The sequence below is a fragment of the Protopterus annectens genome, chromosome 14.part0 (genome assembly GCF_019279795.1).
Source record: "Protopterus annectens isolate FY-2018-M chromosome 14.part0, PAN1.0, whole genome shotgun sequence".
Lineage (NCBI taxonomy): Eukaryota > Metazoa > Chordata > Ceratodontiformes > Protopteridae > Protopterus > Protopterus annectens.
Genome location: NC_056748.1, coordinates 246,531,594 through 246,553,097, shown reverse-complemented (window position 1 = coordinate 246,553,097; position 21,504 = coordinate 246,531,594).

Here is a 21,504-nt window from a genome sequence, read left to right as displayed (position 1 = left end):
TTCAAATAATTACGTAAAAAACAACAGTGACCTGAATATGTTCCTGAACACTTTTATAATTATGTTAGGAAATATATGACAGGGTGTATGACTTGAGGTGTGTGTGTGTGTGTGTGTGTGCGTGTGTGTGCGTGTGTGTGTGTGTGTGTGTGTGTGTGTGTGTGTGTGTGTGTGTGTGTGTGTGTGTAAATAGGCCATAATAGTGCAATCTTTAGGAAGCAAGCCATGGAAGTTAAGACATCCTCTGGATATAATTTATTTTTAATCCAATTTTTATATCTTTTTATTTTAAGTTTTATAACTTCTTCAATTTTTCACTCATTGTACAACTTAAATATTCATTAAGTGGCAGTACAAGTGATATAAACTCATTCAGGAGGTGTGTGTGTGTGTGTGTGTGTGTGTGTGTGTGTGTGTGTGTGTGTGTGTGTGTGTGTGTGTGTGTGTGTGTGTGTGTGTGTGTGTCTGGGTGTATGTGTATGTGTATATTTTTGTATGTGGAGGCAAGATGAATGCATATATGTAGGTGTTCACATTTGGCTATAATGACTAATAAATATTGAAGATATGATTCTCACTTTTATACCTGAGCTATTAAATAAATTTTTGTAACTCTGTATATATGAAATGTACTGCAAGATACTAAGCAATCTGGGACAGTAATATGTAAGTTGTTTACAATGAAAACAAACAAAAAAATAGCTGCAAGAAAGACAAGTGTTTCAGCAAAATATCCTAAATGACCCCTATGATTTTGGCTTCATTGTACCTAAATGTACCCATAAAGACTTATAAATTAAAAAGTGAAAAGTCATGGGCATTCAGAAGTCACGTTTGGCAGCAGCACAGTGGTGCAGCAGATTGTTTTGTCACCTCACAGCAAGAGGTTCCCTGGTTCGATTCTCGGCTGGGGTGCCTTCTGGATGTCCTCCCTGTATTTGTGTGGGTTTCCTCCCACGTTCCAAAGACATTCAGTAGGTGGATTGGACACAATAAATTGGCCATAGTTGTGAGTGTGCATGCAGATGTGTGGTGTGGAGTAACTACTGTGGCGGGGCTAGTCACCTGGCAGTGTAAACCTTGGCCCTAGATGATTGCCACTTTTGAAGTGATACCCTGACCCCATCTGAAAAAAATGGGAAAAAGGGGTTGTGGATGGATGTGGTTGGATGGGTGGATTCGAAAGCCATGTAGCTGAAACACTGATATGTCCTTATGTGGTCATTTGCATGTATCCCATAATTCTCCACTACAGGAGGTGTAAGGTATTACACTGTAAAGTTTCTAGCTTGGTTGGGTATTCCTTTTAGTATTTTTTTCTGGATTGGTTTGTCTGTGTGACCTTTTCAATGATTGATTTGGTTGACTACAATAAAAACACTTGAAATTATTACATGGGTGATATAGAAACCACTGAAATATTCTGAATGGCTTTTACTATAGAATTTAGGGCAATTTCTGTATTCATATTAGCTACCATTTTAGTTGCTGCAATACAGGAATATGTGAATTGTAATCTAGGCACCTATGGGGATTTTGCTAGGCTAAAGCTTATGTAGGAATGACTACAATAACGTTGCTTTTTTCAGCTTATTGACCCATTCACACCAACATACATAATATCAGCAGTGGAACAAAACCACTTTGGAAGTCACATCTGAAGTTATGACCTTGGAATCCTGCATATGACTGTATAGCTCCACAAATGGCCACGTGAAGACATCTCTTCTAACACAGAATTATACTGTGGTAGAAACACCTCTGTGTGTGTGGCCAGTTCTGTCCTCTCATTTCCACAGTCAGGAATTGACCAAAAAGTAATGAATTAATGAAGTTTAATATTAGTTGTAAATGTATTAGCATTTTAATTGGTGTACATCCATGGTGGAGTGAAAAGAAAATGACAGTTACTGATAGTTCACTGTTTAAACCGCCAGATATATGCATAATTTGACTTATGTTCAAAAGGTCTGACTCCAGGCCTTTCTATACATGTAACTTACATATAAAAGTCTGTTTTCTGACTTTTACATACAAGTGACTTACATACAAAAGGCCTTTTCATACACATGACTTACTCACAAATGGTCTGTCTTCAGGTCTCTCTACGGATGTGGTTTATACACAAAAGACCAGGATCCAGTCCCTTCTATGCACGTAGCTTACATAAAAAAGGCCTGTATCCAGCACCTTTGTATACACTTAACTTATGCACAAAAGGCTTGTTTATAGGCTTTTCCAAACATGTGAGTTAGATACAAAAGGCCTGTCTCCAGTTATTTTCTATTTATGTGACTTGCATTCAAAGGACCTATCTCCCTAATTCAGTTAAGTAGATTACTATAACACTGATAATGAAGGGCCCTGTCTGTAAATGATATTGTTAAAACTCTGGTGTCTCTTAGTTACCAGATTTGTGTTTCTGAGATTATAATTTCCAGGTTAAACTAATGATATATGCTTCTATGATTCCTTTCTTATTTCATAATTTTTTGTTCCTGACATCTTTAAGTATCCTTGATGCTATGGTTTTTCTTCCAGTTTAATGTCTCCATGTCTTTTGGGTGTCTAATACCATGATGGGAATTAACCCAGTTCCTAAGTAAGGGTATGATTAGAGTTCATGAAATTTAGTATTGTTTCAGTCTTTGATGTTAGCCAAGAGTGCTCTTCTCAGTACCCTCAATGTCCCCATGTGCCCAGAATTGGCTTCTAAAATTCATAGGGGGTTACTTGTATTCATAGCATATCTAAATGCAACTGCATTTTTTTTCTTATTAGACATATTGCTCCTACTGCTATTGGAACTGTCTGGGTATCTTTCTTCCTCATTTCTCTTGTTTCTGCCTGCAAATCCTGGTATTTTATGACTTTGTTTCTCTCTGTACCTAAGACACTGTAAGCAGAGCATAGCAGTTTCAATGATCATTTCTACTTTTGTCTTTCTTTTATAAGCAATAAAAATGTTAATTAAGAGTGATGTAATTTGCTACATGAAACACAACACTAACTATATTTATCTGGAATTATTATTTTAACATTTATAGATTTTAATATATCTAACATTTTAAGTTAGCCTGAGTCTGAAATTGGTCAGTATTGATCTGTGCACTATCCCGTTAACAAAGATAAATAAATAAATAAATAAGCATATATCCTCAAAGGGATCTACTTTTTAAAAATTTCAATAGATGTAAATCTCAGATGTTTTGTCTTATTAAATGGTCTAAAGGTGCCCATACTTTTTAACTGAACAAAGACATTTGCTATTAAACCATTATACATTTTGTAGAAAATATTTTTAAAAGCATTTGCAAGTAAGAAGCACTACTTTGTGAGTGATGCCAGATATTCAGAAACATATATTTCCTTATATGTCTTTGTGTATATTTGACTACTGCATTTACATCTATTATACTAAATAAATACTGGTGCATTATTGCTGTTATATAAATACATCATGATCTAGCTCTCTTTTGCCAGCATGGATTACTATTTTATTTTTTACCTAGCTGTATCTACTTAAACAAAGTTCACAGTGAATTCTAATAAATCAGTAATGAGTAACTGTAAGATAGTCATCTTCATATTGTAGAGGTGTGTAAAATTATTTATCTTAATATGTGTTGTTCTGGATGATATTTTACAAGAAACAAACTTTGGTTAAGTGAGCACATTTGAATTAGATTAGCCTTTATTTATCCATTTATTTTACATTTGTTTACTGGGAATGTTTAACTGAGCCAAAAAAGGCCCATTTTCAGTGGTGGCCCCAGGGAGGAAAGCTCCAAGTTACATATAATAAGCAATGTTATCAATAGTATTAAAAAAACAAAAACAACAAAAAAAATGGTTACATGATAAGCAGTGATACAATTTCAACAAGTTTCATAAAATAAACAGTGTAAACATATAATTAAAAGGCAAGATTGCATAGTAAAACAGTAATGAAAAATTGCATAGAGAGAAAAAGGAAACAAAAACTGATAGAAATAGCAATGTGAGACAGAAAAAAATAGAATAAGCAATGCTGATACATATAATCAGTAAGAAATGGTTAGTCACACAAGTTACACATTATAAGGTACGATACATTAATAAAGCTTCTACTTACTGGTGAGGAGATTTTTGTTGCTTTCTTATGTACTGTTAAGTCTAGAATTACTCTGAAAGGACAACTGACTGTTTTATACCTATTATTATTATTATTATTTTTTAGTTTGGTATTAATAGAAGAAGGGAAGGAAAATGTAATGTTAAGCTGATTAATACTTCAAGCTGCGTGAAAGGCTGGTTCTTGCTAAGAGATTGATTCTATAGATAACACTATATTGATTCTTTACATATCATCCCATGTAATCCACCCCAGGAGATTACAGTCCATTATTAGCTAGCATAGCAATCTTGTGCATTATGTTTACAGAGCAAACAAGTGAACAACAGGTAGGAGATCATGTGTGTAGCAATGCAACATGATGGATACAGGGTTCTGCAGAGAGTGTACAAACTGCATTGCTATTCTAACTGCATGCATCTGTCTACTCTAATAAACTAATGAGATTAGATTCCAGGCAAGTTTGATAAAATGATTAGAAAAATAATACTTCTGTTTAACGTCCACAGACACTCGTGAACTCACACTTGTGAAAATTTGAAAGCAGGATTGCTGTCTCACCTGGTTTTAAAGACAGGGTAAGAGTAGATGACCATGTCTTTTAAAAGACACAGGGACGGAACAAAGGCTGTTCGTCCAGGTGTATCACTGCATCATTACTATGGTGTTCTATCAGAAAACAGACCTAGGAAGAACATTTCCACTTTAAAGGAACTGTAGATATTGGAATAGGACAGCAAGGGGATGGGCAGAGTTTGAGAAGCTGCGGAGAAAAAAAAGGAACGCTTCATGGGTAACCTCCATAATTAGGGGATAACGTTGTGGGAATAGATGACCAGGAGGTATTATCTACCAGCATCCATTGATTAAATAGAAAAGGTAATAAATAGGCTTGTCAAACTATGTAATGGTAGAAGAAGAAGACTAAACATTGCTATCCACTTGAGCTTAAATAATTTAGCTGACCAGATGATTAAAGCAGTGTATGGCAGTTTACAGATATGGCCGAGGGCACAGAAAAGTGACATACACTATAACCTCCTCAGAACTGTTGTCTATTCAATGCATACATTTTAAGAATCAGTGAGTAGTTGAAAAAAAGCTGTAGTAACAGTTTTACCATCAGTGAAGACTGGAGATCCTCCTGGGGATACATGGTCTATGCAGCAAGACAGTCATTACCAGTCCAGGAGAGGAACTTTGGCTACCTTAGGGCTAGGGTTAAAAGTTTCAATTACAAGTTTTTTAATTAGCCAGTACAGGGGTGACAGTAATATGAAAGGAATTTCACCATAGCAAGAGTAAAAAATAAATAAATTATGTGGTTATAGTATTTAAATCAACATGCTTTTGCATGTACAGTATATTAAAGTATAACTTATGGAAACATCATCAAAAGTTCCTTCCCAAAGCCTCTGCTGTACTCCTCCAGCCATGTGGTAAAGAAATTCATCCAATGTAAAAAAAAAAAAAAACTGAAGAATACTGTCAGGTCCACTGTAATAGCCCATTAACTTAGGCTGGTTCCTGTAGCCAAAGATAATTATAAACAATACCCTGCAATGCTCCAGACTTATTTGTAATGATGCCTTCTATTCTGATCCACTAGAAATCACCAGTATCCTTGCAAACAAATTTATTGTCAACTTTACTTCGGACTTCTTTTCAAATTTACAAAATATATGAATCACTTAGATTATTTACTGTAAGTGCTAAACAAGACCGAAGTACTTCTTCTGTGGGACCTGAAAATGTATCTTGCTGCTTAATTAACAGAGTTTAATATGCCCTTGCAGTTACACTCCTTAAACTGTTTAACCCATGTTTAGTTACTCATTTTGTTCCAGATGAGTGGGGCACAGCAATAGGGGTGCCCCTCTATAAGGGTGGCCTTTCAGCTGACCTGCGTAATTACAGACTTATCTGCAAAACTATGGAACATATTATAACTGACTTCATAAGCTGTGATATAAAGACCCTTAACTCATTCAAGCCTAAAACACCATTTTTGTACATTTCTAGTTCACACTCATAAATCCTTATGGCATTCAGACCTTTTCTGAGTCTCGCTTCTTTAACTAAGCAACTTAGCAGCTAATAATAGGCAGTATTAGAAAGTGCAAGGAGTTATTAACAAAATGACACTATGGTCATTAATCTAGGATGTGCTGCAGTACAGAAATCAATCGGTAATTTTTACTTATTATTCTTATTTTCATTTTTCTGCTCATATTTTCAGAAGACATGCATCTGGAGCGTTTCTTCGCGAGACTCCGCTGAAAAATGGTCCATTCCAAGTTGGACTTTCCCAGTTAACAAATGTTAAATAAATAAATAAAACTGAGATCCCTGCATATTACTGAGGGATATTGTGAGAAATACCATGACGGGAGACAGGCAAAATTCATTGTCAATAACCATTTATATTACACTATACCTGAGATATTGCTAGTTTGTCATTAATTATGAAAATTATTTTTCTGTATGTAATTAATGCTTCAAAAACAAATGACTTACGAACTGCTGTATGACATCAGGTGAAATCTTAGATGTATATTAACACTATGTTTGACTTTTGCACTGTAAGATGCACATCTTGAGAAATATTCAGTATTATTTATATTGCTAATTATACAATTAAGCATATATTTTCATATTTCTGTAAATGTCTAAATAAGCATGCACTCATAGAGGAATTTCTTATTATGTGAAATCTTAAGTCTGGTGAACAAAACTGTTCTACAAAATATATGTCTAGGTTGTACAGTTTCCAAGATATGAGAATTTGTTTGTGAAAGTTTAGCAAAAAGTATAATTTGTAGCTTAGGTACATTATAATATATTATAGTATTTATGCAAAGACTACAAATGTCCTGACTATTATCAGCATAAAGAATACTTACTGATGACATTGCTATTTGTACAATTTTAATAGCTTTTAGTGTTCACAAAATAGTTAAAATGTTTTATCTTATGCTTTTTTAAGTTTATTTTTTCAGACAAAAGCTCAAGAATGAAAGCTGTGTGTAGGCTGTTAGAGGTATGGTATTTGTGATGTCTCTGCACTGGGCCAGTAATCAAGGAGCCTCAATCCTCACCACTAGCACCAGTGAGGGAAGTACACATTGGGAGGATGACAAGTACACACACAGTAAGGTACAATTTCCCTTAAGAGCACACAGAGATCACAATCAGTCTGGGGCTGGTTTCTCCCTCTTTCTCCAGATCCCCAATAAGACTCCCCACTGGCACAGTTATAGAGTGTGCCAGGGTTCCAAGCCAAGTCCAACCAGTGCTTCGTGTCCCTTCCCAAGTAGCTGACACACACACACACACACACACACACACACACACACACACACACACACACACACACACACACACACACACACACACACTTTGAGATTTAATTTATACACAAACACACACCTGGGAAAGGTTGGCGCAGATTTATTAGCTATGCCCCCTTCTGCCCAGACCATAAGGTAGTTAGAACTGTCACCAGAACCACTTATCAACTACTTTAAGACCCTTCCCAAAGGGTGACCAATCTTACTGTGTAATGTTACTATTATCAAAATGGTGTGGCCAAGACTTGCAAGGCTATTTAAGAGTGATCTGTACAGTGTCACCAAGTACATATGCAAGTACTCTAAGAGTTTAAATATATCTAAACAAACCAGCCACAATTAAAAGGTTTAAATATATTTAATAATAAATAATAAAAGAACAAAACAATACTCAATAACTCAACACAGTGACTACAGAGTTCAGAATCATGGGAAATATTTAAAACAACATTGCAGGGCAGTCTCAAAAAAATACAGAAAACATCTAAACTAATTTTTACTATATTCCTATCTATATCTAAAAGTTAGCATTGTACCATAGACTTACTTACAGAGCAGAGCAAAGCAAATGCAGATGAGAAGTGCTGAATGGATGTTTCTAGATACAAGACAAGATACAAAATGCACAGTCTCTGAGAGAGTTCTCAAATTAATATCAAAACATCACTGCTGGGTCAGTTGGATGACATTACTCTTTGTCACCTGCCTTCAGTTCCCCGGCTAACAGAAACCAAGATATTTGTGTCAAAAATACTTATCTCTCAGATGTGCAGCTGCTAGGAAGTAACAGACCAATAAAAAAACACTTTACATTTGAAACATAGTAATTATTTCTGTTTCAAGACAATAGAAAGAAACCACTAGCTGTAGACATCCTGTCTCCTTCAGTGAAACTGAGAGATAAACACAATCATAAAACAATTCAGTTATTTTCATAGAGTTTGCAAGTTAACTCTGTTCTTTTCCAGTAGGTTACACTGTGGTTACATTCTTGAAGATCAGTACATAACATACAGTTCAACACACACTTCTCACCAGTAGTTTAATATACACATAACATATAGTGCTCTTACATTTGTAAGACAAGCCTATGGATCATATTAATATTCACAAATGGCATATGATTATTTACAAAATTCCAGATAGCTGGACTGGCAGTGTCACATTTCTATATATATCATATTAATATTTTCAAGTGACATATAATTATTTTCAGAATTCCATCTAGCTGGGCTGGCAGCATATTGGTTTGTCACAGTATTCCACACCACATAGGTGTTAATGAGATAGTAGACCTGACCCCCGATATTTTTGCAGAGGTTCTGGAAGCTGTTGAAGGCTGGGGGGCGGGAGGTGAGAGCGGCACTCAGTGATGTAAGGGCAGTTTTTAAAAAACTATTCACTTCCTTTAAAAATAGGTTCACTTGGAGCTTAACCAATTTCCCTTTTGGTGCCTGAATTAACATTTCCTGATTGATCTTACCCATCCCATGGCTGATAATTGTTTATTAGCTCTAGTGAGAATAACTGTGTTCATACTATAGATAATTTGAGAGGACCCATGTAAGGGATGTATGAACTGCCTCTATCCATTAGTAGCACAAGGGGAAATCCTGGGGTGAATTTGCTATTACCCATCTTTAGTTCCAAGTTGCATTTGAATATGGACAAGGATGAGCTTTGTTATATTTGAATGGAGAGTCTATTCTGGAACAGTGGCATCCTCTGTGATATATATCCAGCTCTCCACACCATTCTGTTTAGATACCTGGACTGAGTATTTCTGATGACATTTGACTTGCGGATGTTCAATAGATCCAATAGTATTGAGTCAGAAGATATCTTATATGCCAGACACAGGTGGTCCATGCAAGACCTATTCTTTAAGACCTGTATCCATTTAGTAAGGTATCTCTGTGGACATTCCAATTGTTGCACATGTCTGGACAGATATATGCCAAAGTGGGCATTATACAAAATGATTGACCTAATTGGGGGGGGGGGGTAATAACATCTCTAGATCTAGTCACAATCAATTTGTTCATAAGCTGTGCAATATAGAATGACTTTCTTATGACATTGGGCACATGTGGGTTGAAAGTTAGTTTACTGTCCACATAAGTTCCCAAATGCCAAACAACTGGGTCAACTTTCAAGAGGGTATTGTCAATTTGGTAGTTCTCTGAGGTAGACAACTTCCCAAAGGATACAATAATGTATTTTTTGGAGTTTAGTTTCAATTCATGATTCTGGCACCAGTTATTGTTTATTACAAACCTTCCTGCATGATGGTTAAGTCATTTGGGGATTCAACATCTGCTTCTAGCGTGCAGTCTTCTCAATCTTAGTCAGCCAAAGCCCTTTGGTATATGCTTTTACTTTCAAGATGTAGATGCTAAACAGGAAAAGTCTCAACACCAATCCCTGGAGGACTCCAATGGTGACTGATCTCTTTATAGAGGTAGCCTCCCCTATTTTGATTGACTGTATTCTGTGAGCCAATTGCCAGTCTGGTTAGTGATGTAAGGGTTTATTCCAAGTTTATTCAGCTTTTCTATTACACCTGAGTAGGGGATTGTGACAAAAGGCTTGGCCAAGTCAAGGTAATGTGATGTGAACTGTTTTACTTTCATCCATTGCTTTGGTGACAAGAGTAACGCTTACAATTTTCCCATAGTTTTGAGCCTTTTACACTCTTTCTCCCTGATTCTTGCCCTAAGAGGTTGAGAGATCAGAGCATGTGTTTGACTGTCCTTGATTCTGTGTCATATTTTTGGTCTGTTCCTCAAATGATTTGTGGTTTTCTGAGAAGTGTATGAGGATTGCAAAACTTAAATAATGATAGACATTTGAGTTTCAGACTTCCAGACTTCATATCCTTCAGAAAATGCATGCTAATGCAAAACTTGTTATTCTGTCAAATAAGCATATAAGAACAACATTATACTTAAAATCTGTCCCTGATTCTGGACCTGTGACCTTTCTCCTGACCCATTACATTTTTGGCTATATCCCTTGAGCTATGAGGTTTTGAAGTATGTGAGCAAAAGCTGTTTACCACTTTCAAGCTCAATCTGCTGCACTTTTTCATTTGTTCAATTAAATAAAGCAGAAGTACAACAAAAAACAGGCAACTTGAAAAATAACAATAATAATAAATAACCTAACCGAAGGCTTAAAGTCAGGCAAGAAGCTTTAATAACTTATTATACGCAGAATAAACACCACACAGCATTTTTATTGTGCTTTTAAATAAATTAATGTTTCTTGCATGACTTTAAAAATCTAACAAAACCAGGGCCAAATTGCAGTAATGAAAAAAATGAGAAAAAGACTTAAGGCAAGGAAGAAACTGAAATAATTCCTTCTGAAAACACAGAACAAAAGAGTAAACATTGTTTCAGTTTCTTGCCTGCATTAAGTCTTATTTTATCATCACCATCATCATTGTCATTGTCATTATTATTTTTATTGTTATTACTTCATAAATGACTGCCCATGATATACCTAGGTGGGCTGCTGCCACTTCAGTTGAAGTCCACATTCCACAGACCTGCACTGGCATGTTCAACAATATGATCACTATTAATTAACAGTAAATAACAGTGCAAACCATAAACTATCTGAAGTGGGAATGAAACAACGAAGTGTCAGTTGTAAAAAAAATAATAAGTGTTTCCATTCATTTATTCCCAAACACGCAACAAAAGTGCTTATTACTTTTTTACAACTGACACTTTGTTGTTTCATTCCAACTTCCTACAGTTTTTAGTAAATAACAGTACAAAATACCAGAGTTGGATCATGGTTAAATGGGGCCCTAGGCAGGGTAATAGATCAGAGCCCCCCAGAGCAGCCCCTCCTGCAGCAACCCCCCAAACTCCCTCAGCAGCCCCTCCCCAGCCATTCCAATGTTCCATTACTTGGCTATTTCAATTGAGTTACTATAAACACTGTTCAAATCTGTCAGTGTGCATAATGTTTTCTTATTTACTTCTACAATTACAGATATTGAAATAAAATAGCACAAACACTGATAGCCATTTGTTTGAAGCTCACATTTATTGAAACGGCATTAATACCCACATTCAATGAAAATGCATCTGGCCAATGGAGGATTAAGTTTACCTTTGGGCTGTTTTCAAACCATAGGCTTCTTGCACACATTTTTAGGGCCATGCATACATGTATGTGTTCATTAATTCACTTTCCTGATTGTATTAAATTATATTCCTTGTATAATACAGCACCACTTGTAGAATGTGTTTTAAATTTGTAGTTTTGAACATTCTTCCAGTAAGCAATGAAACAAAATGTGTGAACCAATAATGACAAAACTACTTCTTTCATAAAATTTCAACCATAAAAGGCCACTCAAATGTCTGTCATCGCAATCCACTAATTGTCTATGTTACATTCAAAAAAATTGGTAAGCTGGTAATATTGCAATAGGGAATAGCTGACAAACCAACAACAAATTCGTAGTTACTACGCATCTAGGAGGATACACTCAGGAGTGTAGAACTCCTATACCCCTTAAAATGCACCATATATTCAGCAATCAAAAGGGCCCTGCAATATCAGCACTCCATCTACATGATGTGGGAGTAGAATCCACGGCCTTCTGTACTAAAAGCAATTACGCTACTAACACTGCTTTCAAATTCTACAACACAGTGACTGCCATTTGATAAAGAAAACATTAGTTGTACATGAAAAACAGGCTTAGCTTGAGCAACAGTAAACTTCTCTTCCTTTGAAATTCACAATTCCTTGAAAGTGAACTGAAACTCATAATTCCCTGAAAATGTACTGAAACTTAAACTCACAATTCCATCAGCAGTCTAGTAGCTGGTGTACAGGATTCAGGCCCTTGTCTCCTGTAACCACGTTACAGGGTCAGACCTGATCAAGTTATTTGACTAACCTGTCTCCCACCAACTAGGGCATTAGATACCATACCTCCATAACTCTTAACCTCTTAGCATAAGGAATCTGGACAGAGCCTAAAATAATGGGGGGGGGGGGGCAAAGGCCCAAGAATAGGGACAGTTTTTAAATATTGCTCTTATTGACTTAGACATTTGCTAGAATAATAGTATGCATTTTTCTGAAGGAAATGAAGTCTGAAACTCAACTGTATGATATTATTTAGTTATTTCAATTCTCAGTGATTTGCTAGAAAACCACACATTTTCAGAAATATGCCAAAAATCTGAGGCACAAATCAAGACAATCTGCAAAAATCTGGACAGCTGAAAGGTATTCACCTTCTTAGTGCAAGAAATCTGGACAAGGCCTGAAATAATGGGGATACAATGACCCAAAATAGAGAGATTTTAAATATTGCTCTTTTTAACTTGCTAGAATAACAGGATTTGTGCTAGCTTGTATTTTCGGAAGAATATGAAGTCTGAAACTCACATATATGTCATTATATAGTGACATCAATTGTCTGTGATTGATAATGACCCTCCTTCAGAAGGGAAGTACAGCCTGAGGGAGGGTACTGCCAGGGCATGGATGGTCATAAGAATCAGGGACTTGGATTTTTATGAATCTATGAGTGACAGTTGCCAAATGAACTTTGAAAAACTAGTACTTACTTGTTCATATAAATACTTGCACTACAGACACATCCACATACATTTACATATTATACACACATTCAAGTAATCATTGATAGAGATAAATCCCTCCATACACACATATTTGCATGCACACAACAAAGTTTAACTAAAGCATTTCACACTCATATATAGAGATCAGTACAACCACATTTGCTGTCTGTCTTGAGGAAACAAAATCTAATAAAAAGAAATTATCGCCATACCCAATAGAACCAAGACGCTCTCCTCCAAAAAAAGGAAGCTAATCTGGTGGTCCCCTGCCATAAACAAACTCTACAACAGAAGGAGGAAACTGATGTGGAATAAGGTGAAGTCCCAAGACGGGAAAGACTCCCTTATCAACCTCAACAAAAAGTTGAGATCCCTCATCAAATCCTCCAAAAGCTATTTATGAAAACAGAATTGCAGCAGATAGTAAAGACAACCACAAGGCCTTCTATAGTTATGTAAAGAATCTCCATGGCAATACCCAGATTTGCTCTGAGCTATTGCACAATGGTACCTCCTATACCGAGCCAACAGATATTGCCAATATATTGGCCAACAGATTTAGTGCCAGCTTAACCCCTCTCTCCCCCACCAAAGGACCAATCACATAACCAGTAGATTACCAGGCACACAGTATTACTGATGCACAGGTTAAAACAGCACTGTCCAAGTCCAAGAATACAGCTTCTATGGGACCTGACAATATCCCTGGCTGTGTTCTACATGAACTAAAGAGTGAACTACCACTGGACCTGTGTGCCCTGTTCAATCACAGCCTCACCTTAGGCTTTGTCCCTACCGAATGGTGCACTGCTACAGTCATCCCACTTCACAAAGGAGGAGTGACTACAGACCCTGGGAACTATCGCCCCATTAGCCTGATGAGTCTGATATGCAAAGCTATGGAATGCATCACCATGGACCTAATAAACAAGGATATAGGGAATCTCCAAACTCTGAATCCCACACAGTTTGGTTTTGTGAAGGATAGATCATGCCTGCTCAACCTGGTTGACTTCTTTGAGTCAGTCACCAGAGCTGTGGATGATGGCAAGGTGTTTCATACAGCCTATCTTGATCTGGCCAAAGCCTTTGATACCATTCCCCACTCAGAAATCATAGAAAAACTCACTAAGGAAGGCATAAACCCCTATATCACAAGGTGGCTTGCAAACTGTCTCACAGATAGAACCCACAGTGTGAAAGTAGCTGACTCCAAGTCAGACTGCTGACCAGTCATGAGTGGAGTCCCACAGGGTTCGGTCCTGGGTCCTCTCCTGTTTGGTATCTACTTCTCTGAAGTCCAGGCCAACACGAAGGGACTCTGGCTGACAAAATTTGCAGACGATTGCAAGTTGGGAGCTAATATTAACTCCCCGAGTGATGTTGACATCCTACAGAAAGGCCTCACTGAGACCAATGACTGGTGTCAGAACCATGGCCTTAAGCTCAATACCAAAAAATGTGTCATCATCCCCTTTGGGGAAAAACCCAGTTCCCATGAATTACCACATCGATGGTAGTCCACTGAACACAGAAGGCTTTATAAGAGATCTGGGAACATAGGTTGACAGGAACCTCTCTTTTGACCACCACATTGCCACTGTGGTCAGAAAGTCCTTCTATGTGGCATATCTCATTACTAAGAGTTTTGCATCCAGGAAGAAAGAGGTCATTGTCTCCCTCTACTCTTCCTTCATTAGGCCAATCATCAAGTACAATGCCTTATTTGGCATGTACCTCATTAGACACCTGCAACAACTGGAGAGGCTGCAAAAGGACCTCACAAAGAGGATCCTAGGCCTTAAACACTTGGCCTATATGGACAGACTCAAAAAAACTCCAACTATTTTCTGTCTCATCACTTACTTAGAGGCGATCTCTGCTTGACTTACAAAGCCATGTCTGACCCAGCTCTGTTAGAAATGCTGCATCTAAAGAAATCCCAATCCCTCCACACCACATGCTCCAGAGATTTCAACCTCATTATCACAATCAACAGAACAAGCTGGAGGGACAGGTTCATAACCCAGAGACTGCCCATGGTGTGGAATACACTTCCCATACATGTGAAACAGAACACCTCACTGGCCATCTTCAAGAGAAATATTGATGAGTGGATGGGTAATAGAAAATTAACCTCAGGGATCCTCCAGTAGCTCTACTCAACAGAGACACTGGGAACTAAGGTTGGGTGGCACAATGCCAGGGTAATCCTATGGGTTAGGCTTGTAAAGGCTCCAGGGCCATTAGCCTAGTACACACCTATGAACCTATGAACCATTACTAATAGTTTTAAGAAGTACCCATAAGGCTACTGTACTTGCAGGGTATCACCTGGGTGTGTCTTGCCTTGCAAAAGCTGACATATTAGTAAAAGAATGTAGACACACCAGACTGTTCCCCAGGTATACATATTTGGCCATCAAGTCTGAAATATTTTGCTATGAACAACAAACCCAAGTGGGAGGTTGGCATAATGGTTAAGATGTTTACCTTACAGACACAAGGTGCAGGGTTTGATTCTCACATGGGGTAACTGGCTAGGCTTACAATGGCCCTCAAGGGCAGTTAGCCTAGTACTAATCTATAAAACTATGAAACTTTAATGAGGAATAGTGAGTGTTTCAGGAGTACTACACAACCCTTTTCTCTGCTTCTCCTTAGGCCATGGATTATTCAGAGGTTTCTAGAAATGTGAGAAGAAATATTCTGCCAGAGACTGATTTATTCTTGGATAAAGTTGTAAATGTGAACTGAAAAGCAGACCTGCTAACATATGAATAAAAGAGCTAGCTGAAGACCTGGATGCATTTACAATTAAAATAAGAAGAACATATGCTGACAGAGGACAGAATAACTCTGCCAAGACAAAGAACAATGTGAAAAATGCGTCAAACTATGTAGCAGCAAAGAGAGACATTGTTATACTAAAGCATAATGATGCAGCAAAAAATGAAATAACATTCATCTGAAATACTGCTGTTTTGTTCAAGCTGTGGTTATCAGCTGATAAGATGCTATATTCAGCATCAGTCAACAGAGGATATAGGAAATGTGGATCGCATAACCATTTCTCTTAGGTTTGCAAATCCAGAGAAAAGAAAAAAATGGACAGAAAACATTTTGCAGGTAACTGATGCAAATATAACTGTTGATGTTCAGTTGGCAACTGAAATAATTCTTTGCCTGATGCAAACAATTCTCCTACTACACTAGATTTGTTTGTGAATGTAGCAGATGTATGTGTAGTCTATACCATTTCCTCATTGGGAGCAGAAACTCAATAGTGTTGTTACTGTAAAATATCACTGGACTGAGAAGTTATACATAAATGTGCAATGTTTCCTAGTTAAGCTTGATACATTTATAGAAATGGTCTTGGAAGAATCATTATCAGAATGTGAACCTTTATTACTCACTTATTCTGATCACAAGCTGAAACCACTGGGTGATAAATTACTGTGATATGTGAATAAATGTTGTTGTGTCTTTTAGCTTTTCCCGGTTAGGGGTCGCCACAGCAGAACTCCGGTCCGCTAATGATTGGCAGTAGATTTTTACGTGTCAAGTTCCCGGCCCTGATCTACAACCTTCAACAAAGGTATGCCCATTCATCCATGTCTCCACACAGAAGATGCTCTAGCTGAGAATCAAACAGGACAACGTCTTACTGTGAGGTGACAACGCTACAGCAGCACCACCACCGCAGTCAAGTAATGTGTGAATAAATACAAAGTGTAATTCACTTTTTCAAGCTATATATCTTGAGCAGAGCAGCCTGTTGGTAACTGGACATAATTAAGCAAATTTACAATATGCATGCACAAGTGCAGAACATTAGAGTTCTCCATACAGTCAGTCAAAATGATTCACAGACTCTTAGAGACCATGATTTGCATGTGTATGAAGTCAATGATTTTCATATTTGTAGGGAACATGATTCACATGTTAAAGAAGAAGATGGTGTACAAACTCACAGAGACATTAGTTCAAGACTTATGACATAAACAATTTGCATATTTGTGTAGTTTAATCTGATATGCCAGATAAGCAAAGTACAGTGTACAGTGTACAGTGACACTGGACAACATGCTGACTTATTTACTTGGACATTGCAATATACCTCATGAAAATATCTACAATTCTAAACAGGATATGGAACTGTATATGCTAAAAAATATACAAATGTCAGGATAACTAGATGAAAATTATTTTACTGTGTACACACTTCATATACATAAGGAAAAGTAACAGCTAAACCATATTTTATAATATAATACATTTGCATTGCTTTCTGTTGACATTTCCTTACCCAGCAGCTGTTACAAATCATCACTGAAAAGCAAATTTTACTTTCCTATATGATATTAGTTTTACATCTTTCTTTGTAATAATTTGCTTCCAGGAGTCTTTATAATTAAAAAAAATGCTGTACTATGTATGCAACTATCTAAATTGTATTACTTAACAGAGCTATCCATTGTTTTCTTATTTAGCCACCTCACTAAACAGAACTAGGCCCCTATTAATCCTCCATCATGAATGACCCCTTTCCCATCTATTTTTGTAAAACCCTTTTTTGAAAACTGTACTCACACGGTAACAAGTGCATCATTTCTTCTTCCTCTTTCTTTTTTTTTTTTTGCTCCCCCTCCACAGCTGACCATCAGCTGCTAATAGTGCTTGTCTGATTCTTTCCTTGGTCCATGTGGCCTTGAAGTCAGCTTTTACTCCGGACCAGCTCTGTTAGTTGAAGCAAGATAGGAGCAGCATAGTTTTAAAAAAATCTTCTGGGGTGTTGTACTCACAGACCCCCCCCCCCCCAACTACACACACACACACACACACACACACACACACACACACACACACACACACACACACACACAAATACACAAAGCAAGGACATGCAATAAAGCGACAGCAGAGTCCTGCGGACATCTGCAGTATTGTGCTGAATGCTGAAACTGGTCTTCTTCACCAAATGAGTAGCAACATCGATAACAAAACCCTCCCCTCTACCAGGGTAGGCAATCCAACAATATGCCACTCTTCTCTCATTCTCCCAGCTGACTCTTCAGGAATCAGAGTCGCTAAAAGAACCCCGATCTCCTGGGATCAAGTCATGGCTTCATTGTATACATTTGTCCACCAAAATTCATAATCCTACTTTTTATTCCCCTCTATGAATATTTCTCCCACTTAAAACAAAACATTCAGCCACATCGAATTTTCTGCCAGTACCCTGCTTATCTGGGTTCCCCACCCCTACTTGAAAACACAATACTTTGTTACAAATATCCACATTCCTTCAACACCTGTACCCAGTTCTACTTTTACTTTTCCTAGCCAGTGACATAGAACCCAACCCTGGTCCCTCCACCCCATATCTCACAAACATAAAAAGTTTCCCTCTTGTCTTAAAATCTGCCTTTTAAATACTGGCAATATTACAAACAAGTTAGAACAATTAAGACCCTTTCTAGATGTTTGCAACTTTGACACTGTGGCAAATGCTAAATCCTGGCTGAAAGATAACTTTCTAGATTCACTCCACTTCTTACATGCGTAGCCCTAGACCAGAAGAAAGAAATGGGGGAAGAACTATGTTGCTAGTTCTACCCACTCCCTTATGTAAAAAAATGTACATAACAGTAGTGTATCTCCACTCCCTGTAAAATAAGCATATTCAACACTCTTAAACAAATAATTAATGTTACTCTACACTCAAAACCCCTAATAATTATTGTTAACTTGTATATAAATTATGTTGGACCTCATAAAAATAGCCTTACTTTACTCTAGCAGATCTTGGCCTGCTGTAACTAGTAAAAGGCTACATCTACTTGAAATTTAAATCAGGAAAGCACACCATACTGGAGCTACTTGTAGGTAATGTTCCCTACCTCTCTTCTCATTAAAAATAATTTTCTCCAGCCTAATCAACAATTGCCCCATTACCTTCTAATTCATTCCCACAAGAAACAACTTTACAAAAAAAACCCTGCCCAAAATAGCAGAATATCAACAATCTAAAAAAGGCACTTAATCCCATATTTATTTACCTAAAAAAGGCATTTAATTCCATATTTATTTTGCTCTGCTGTTGGCACTGACTTCAACCTGCTCCATGTCAGCTCCCCAATGTTTCCATTCTTGTAAGCTCCCACAGTATGACAGTGCTTCAGTTTAATACATGCTGTGGATGGGGTCTCACTCTTGGGAGACTACTGTATGTAGGGAGGGTCTCTGATTCCCACATGCATATTGTCTGAGTTCTTTCAACTGCACACTTCCAAGTGAGATAGGGGCAAGTGATGACCCATCATACTGAGTCTCCTAGTGGTGTATTTTTCCCTATCCCTATCCCAACATGCTGATGTTACATCTGTTGGTGGGTAGAGTATGAAGCATGTTCCCTGAAGACGTACCCACTCTGGGTCCTTAATGCTTTCATCCATCCTCAGCCACCCTGCATGTCCAGGTTTGCAATCTTTCTGTGCCCTTAATTCTACCAGGATTGAAAAGCATTTCAAACATGCTAGCATGACCCCTCTACCTCATGATAGCCATACCCATCTTACCTTTTAGCTCCATCAGATGCTAAAGCCATTAATCAAACACAAGTCACATAGGCAGTTATCAGGGGTCTAGCTCTCTGACCCACCGGACTTGCTAATTAAACTCATTTGACAAGTCTCCACTGCTTAACTGTCAAGGTCCAGAGTCAGATGCAAAAAACCTAATGACCATTTTACTACAGCTTTAAAACACATGCTTTCCAATTATAACTATGTGCCTAAAACCACTTGTTAGTAACTGCATAACTCCTGGAAAGAAAGATTTGTTTAAACTTAGAGTCAAGTATCCTCTGAGAGAAATATTTAGAAAACTCTGCAACCTAAATAAAAAGTCAGCAAGGTAACACAAGGTCATGGCCATCAGATCCCAACAAACATGCCATCTCCTAAAACAATTCTGCAAATAACGAAACAATGTCAAAGGTAATTCATTCAAGAAAAAGGTAAGAAAAACACAACTCACGTAGGAGAAATACCCAACAATAACCTTTCTCCACCCACACAACATACACTTCTGAACAACCATTAGAATTATATTATCAGGAGGATAACTTGTTATACTACCCATTCTGAGGCTATGCTCTTCAACCCCTCTACATAACTTTTTAGAACAACTTCCCTTCTCAACTAACCACCTTTTCTCTTTTTTTCTTAACTATCATCCTTACATTCAATCTGTGAACACGTTTCTTTTTTACACACTTCAAATTATGTAAAATGTTCTCTCTCTATATTTATACCAAAAACCTACAATGTTGCTTGATTTAAATCTAACCTTGACTATAAACTGTCAGTGATTTGTTAATGCTTAGATTTCTATGTAACCACAACTTTAAAGTGTCACTTATTTGCACATGTAGAGCTTTTCTCCCAGGGCCTCCACTGAAAATGGACATGTATCCAGTCGGACTATCCCAGTTAACAAATGTAAAATAAATAAAAATAAATAAATTCATTCTTCCATCTCTTACTAAAAGAAACAATAATTTATTCTCCTGACATGACTTCTTAAAACAATTTTTGGTATTCATTTTTCTCAGTCTAGCCCATCTGGTAACTCCTTCTTACTTTTCTGTCTAATCATACAGTCTCCATTTTAGTTGTATTACATAATGAAAAAAAAAGACAAAATCCAATATGACACCCATTTTGGAAATGCCTGGTTATAACCACTGTTCCTCTCCTTTTAGAAAGTCTACCTTACAGACTACCAGTGCCACATTTTCAGTGTATCCCTTACACAAAACATTGTACCATTCATTTGCAACTTTGTAGTAGAAAAACCCCTTCCAAAAATTCAGAAACCCTCTGGCACTTCAGACTTCCATCCAAACTCAGTTTTCTCAACCTGAAGGAATGACAGAGAAAGTTGTTCATTGTCATTTGTCATTTGGGTAGTTATACCCAGCAGCACCATCTGCTTTCTAAACAATTTCTTGGAATGGTTAAAACGCAATGGTTTCCATCTGACTTATTTATGATAACATCTTATTTACCTGAATAAAGGAAATTTGACTAGTGTTGTATCTGTGGACTTCACCAAGGAATTTGATTTTGTGAACAACATCATACTTTTCACTTCCTCACAGCCATGGGCAGTAGTGACTAAATATCAGGTTGATTGCTGCATTTTCTGACTAACAAGAACTTCTAGGTCAAGGTAGGAACAACTGCCTGGGGAAATGGAGGCATGGGCCCATCCTGAAATGTGATGCAAAAGATCGAAGAGTAGAAATTTCTAGGCCAATATCATTAATCATGTGGCTTTAAAAATCCATGCAAGGCTGTTTGCCAATAGATTAGAAAGATTCCTCCCACAAATGATGGGTCAAAGACTG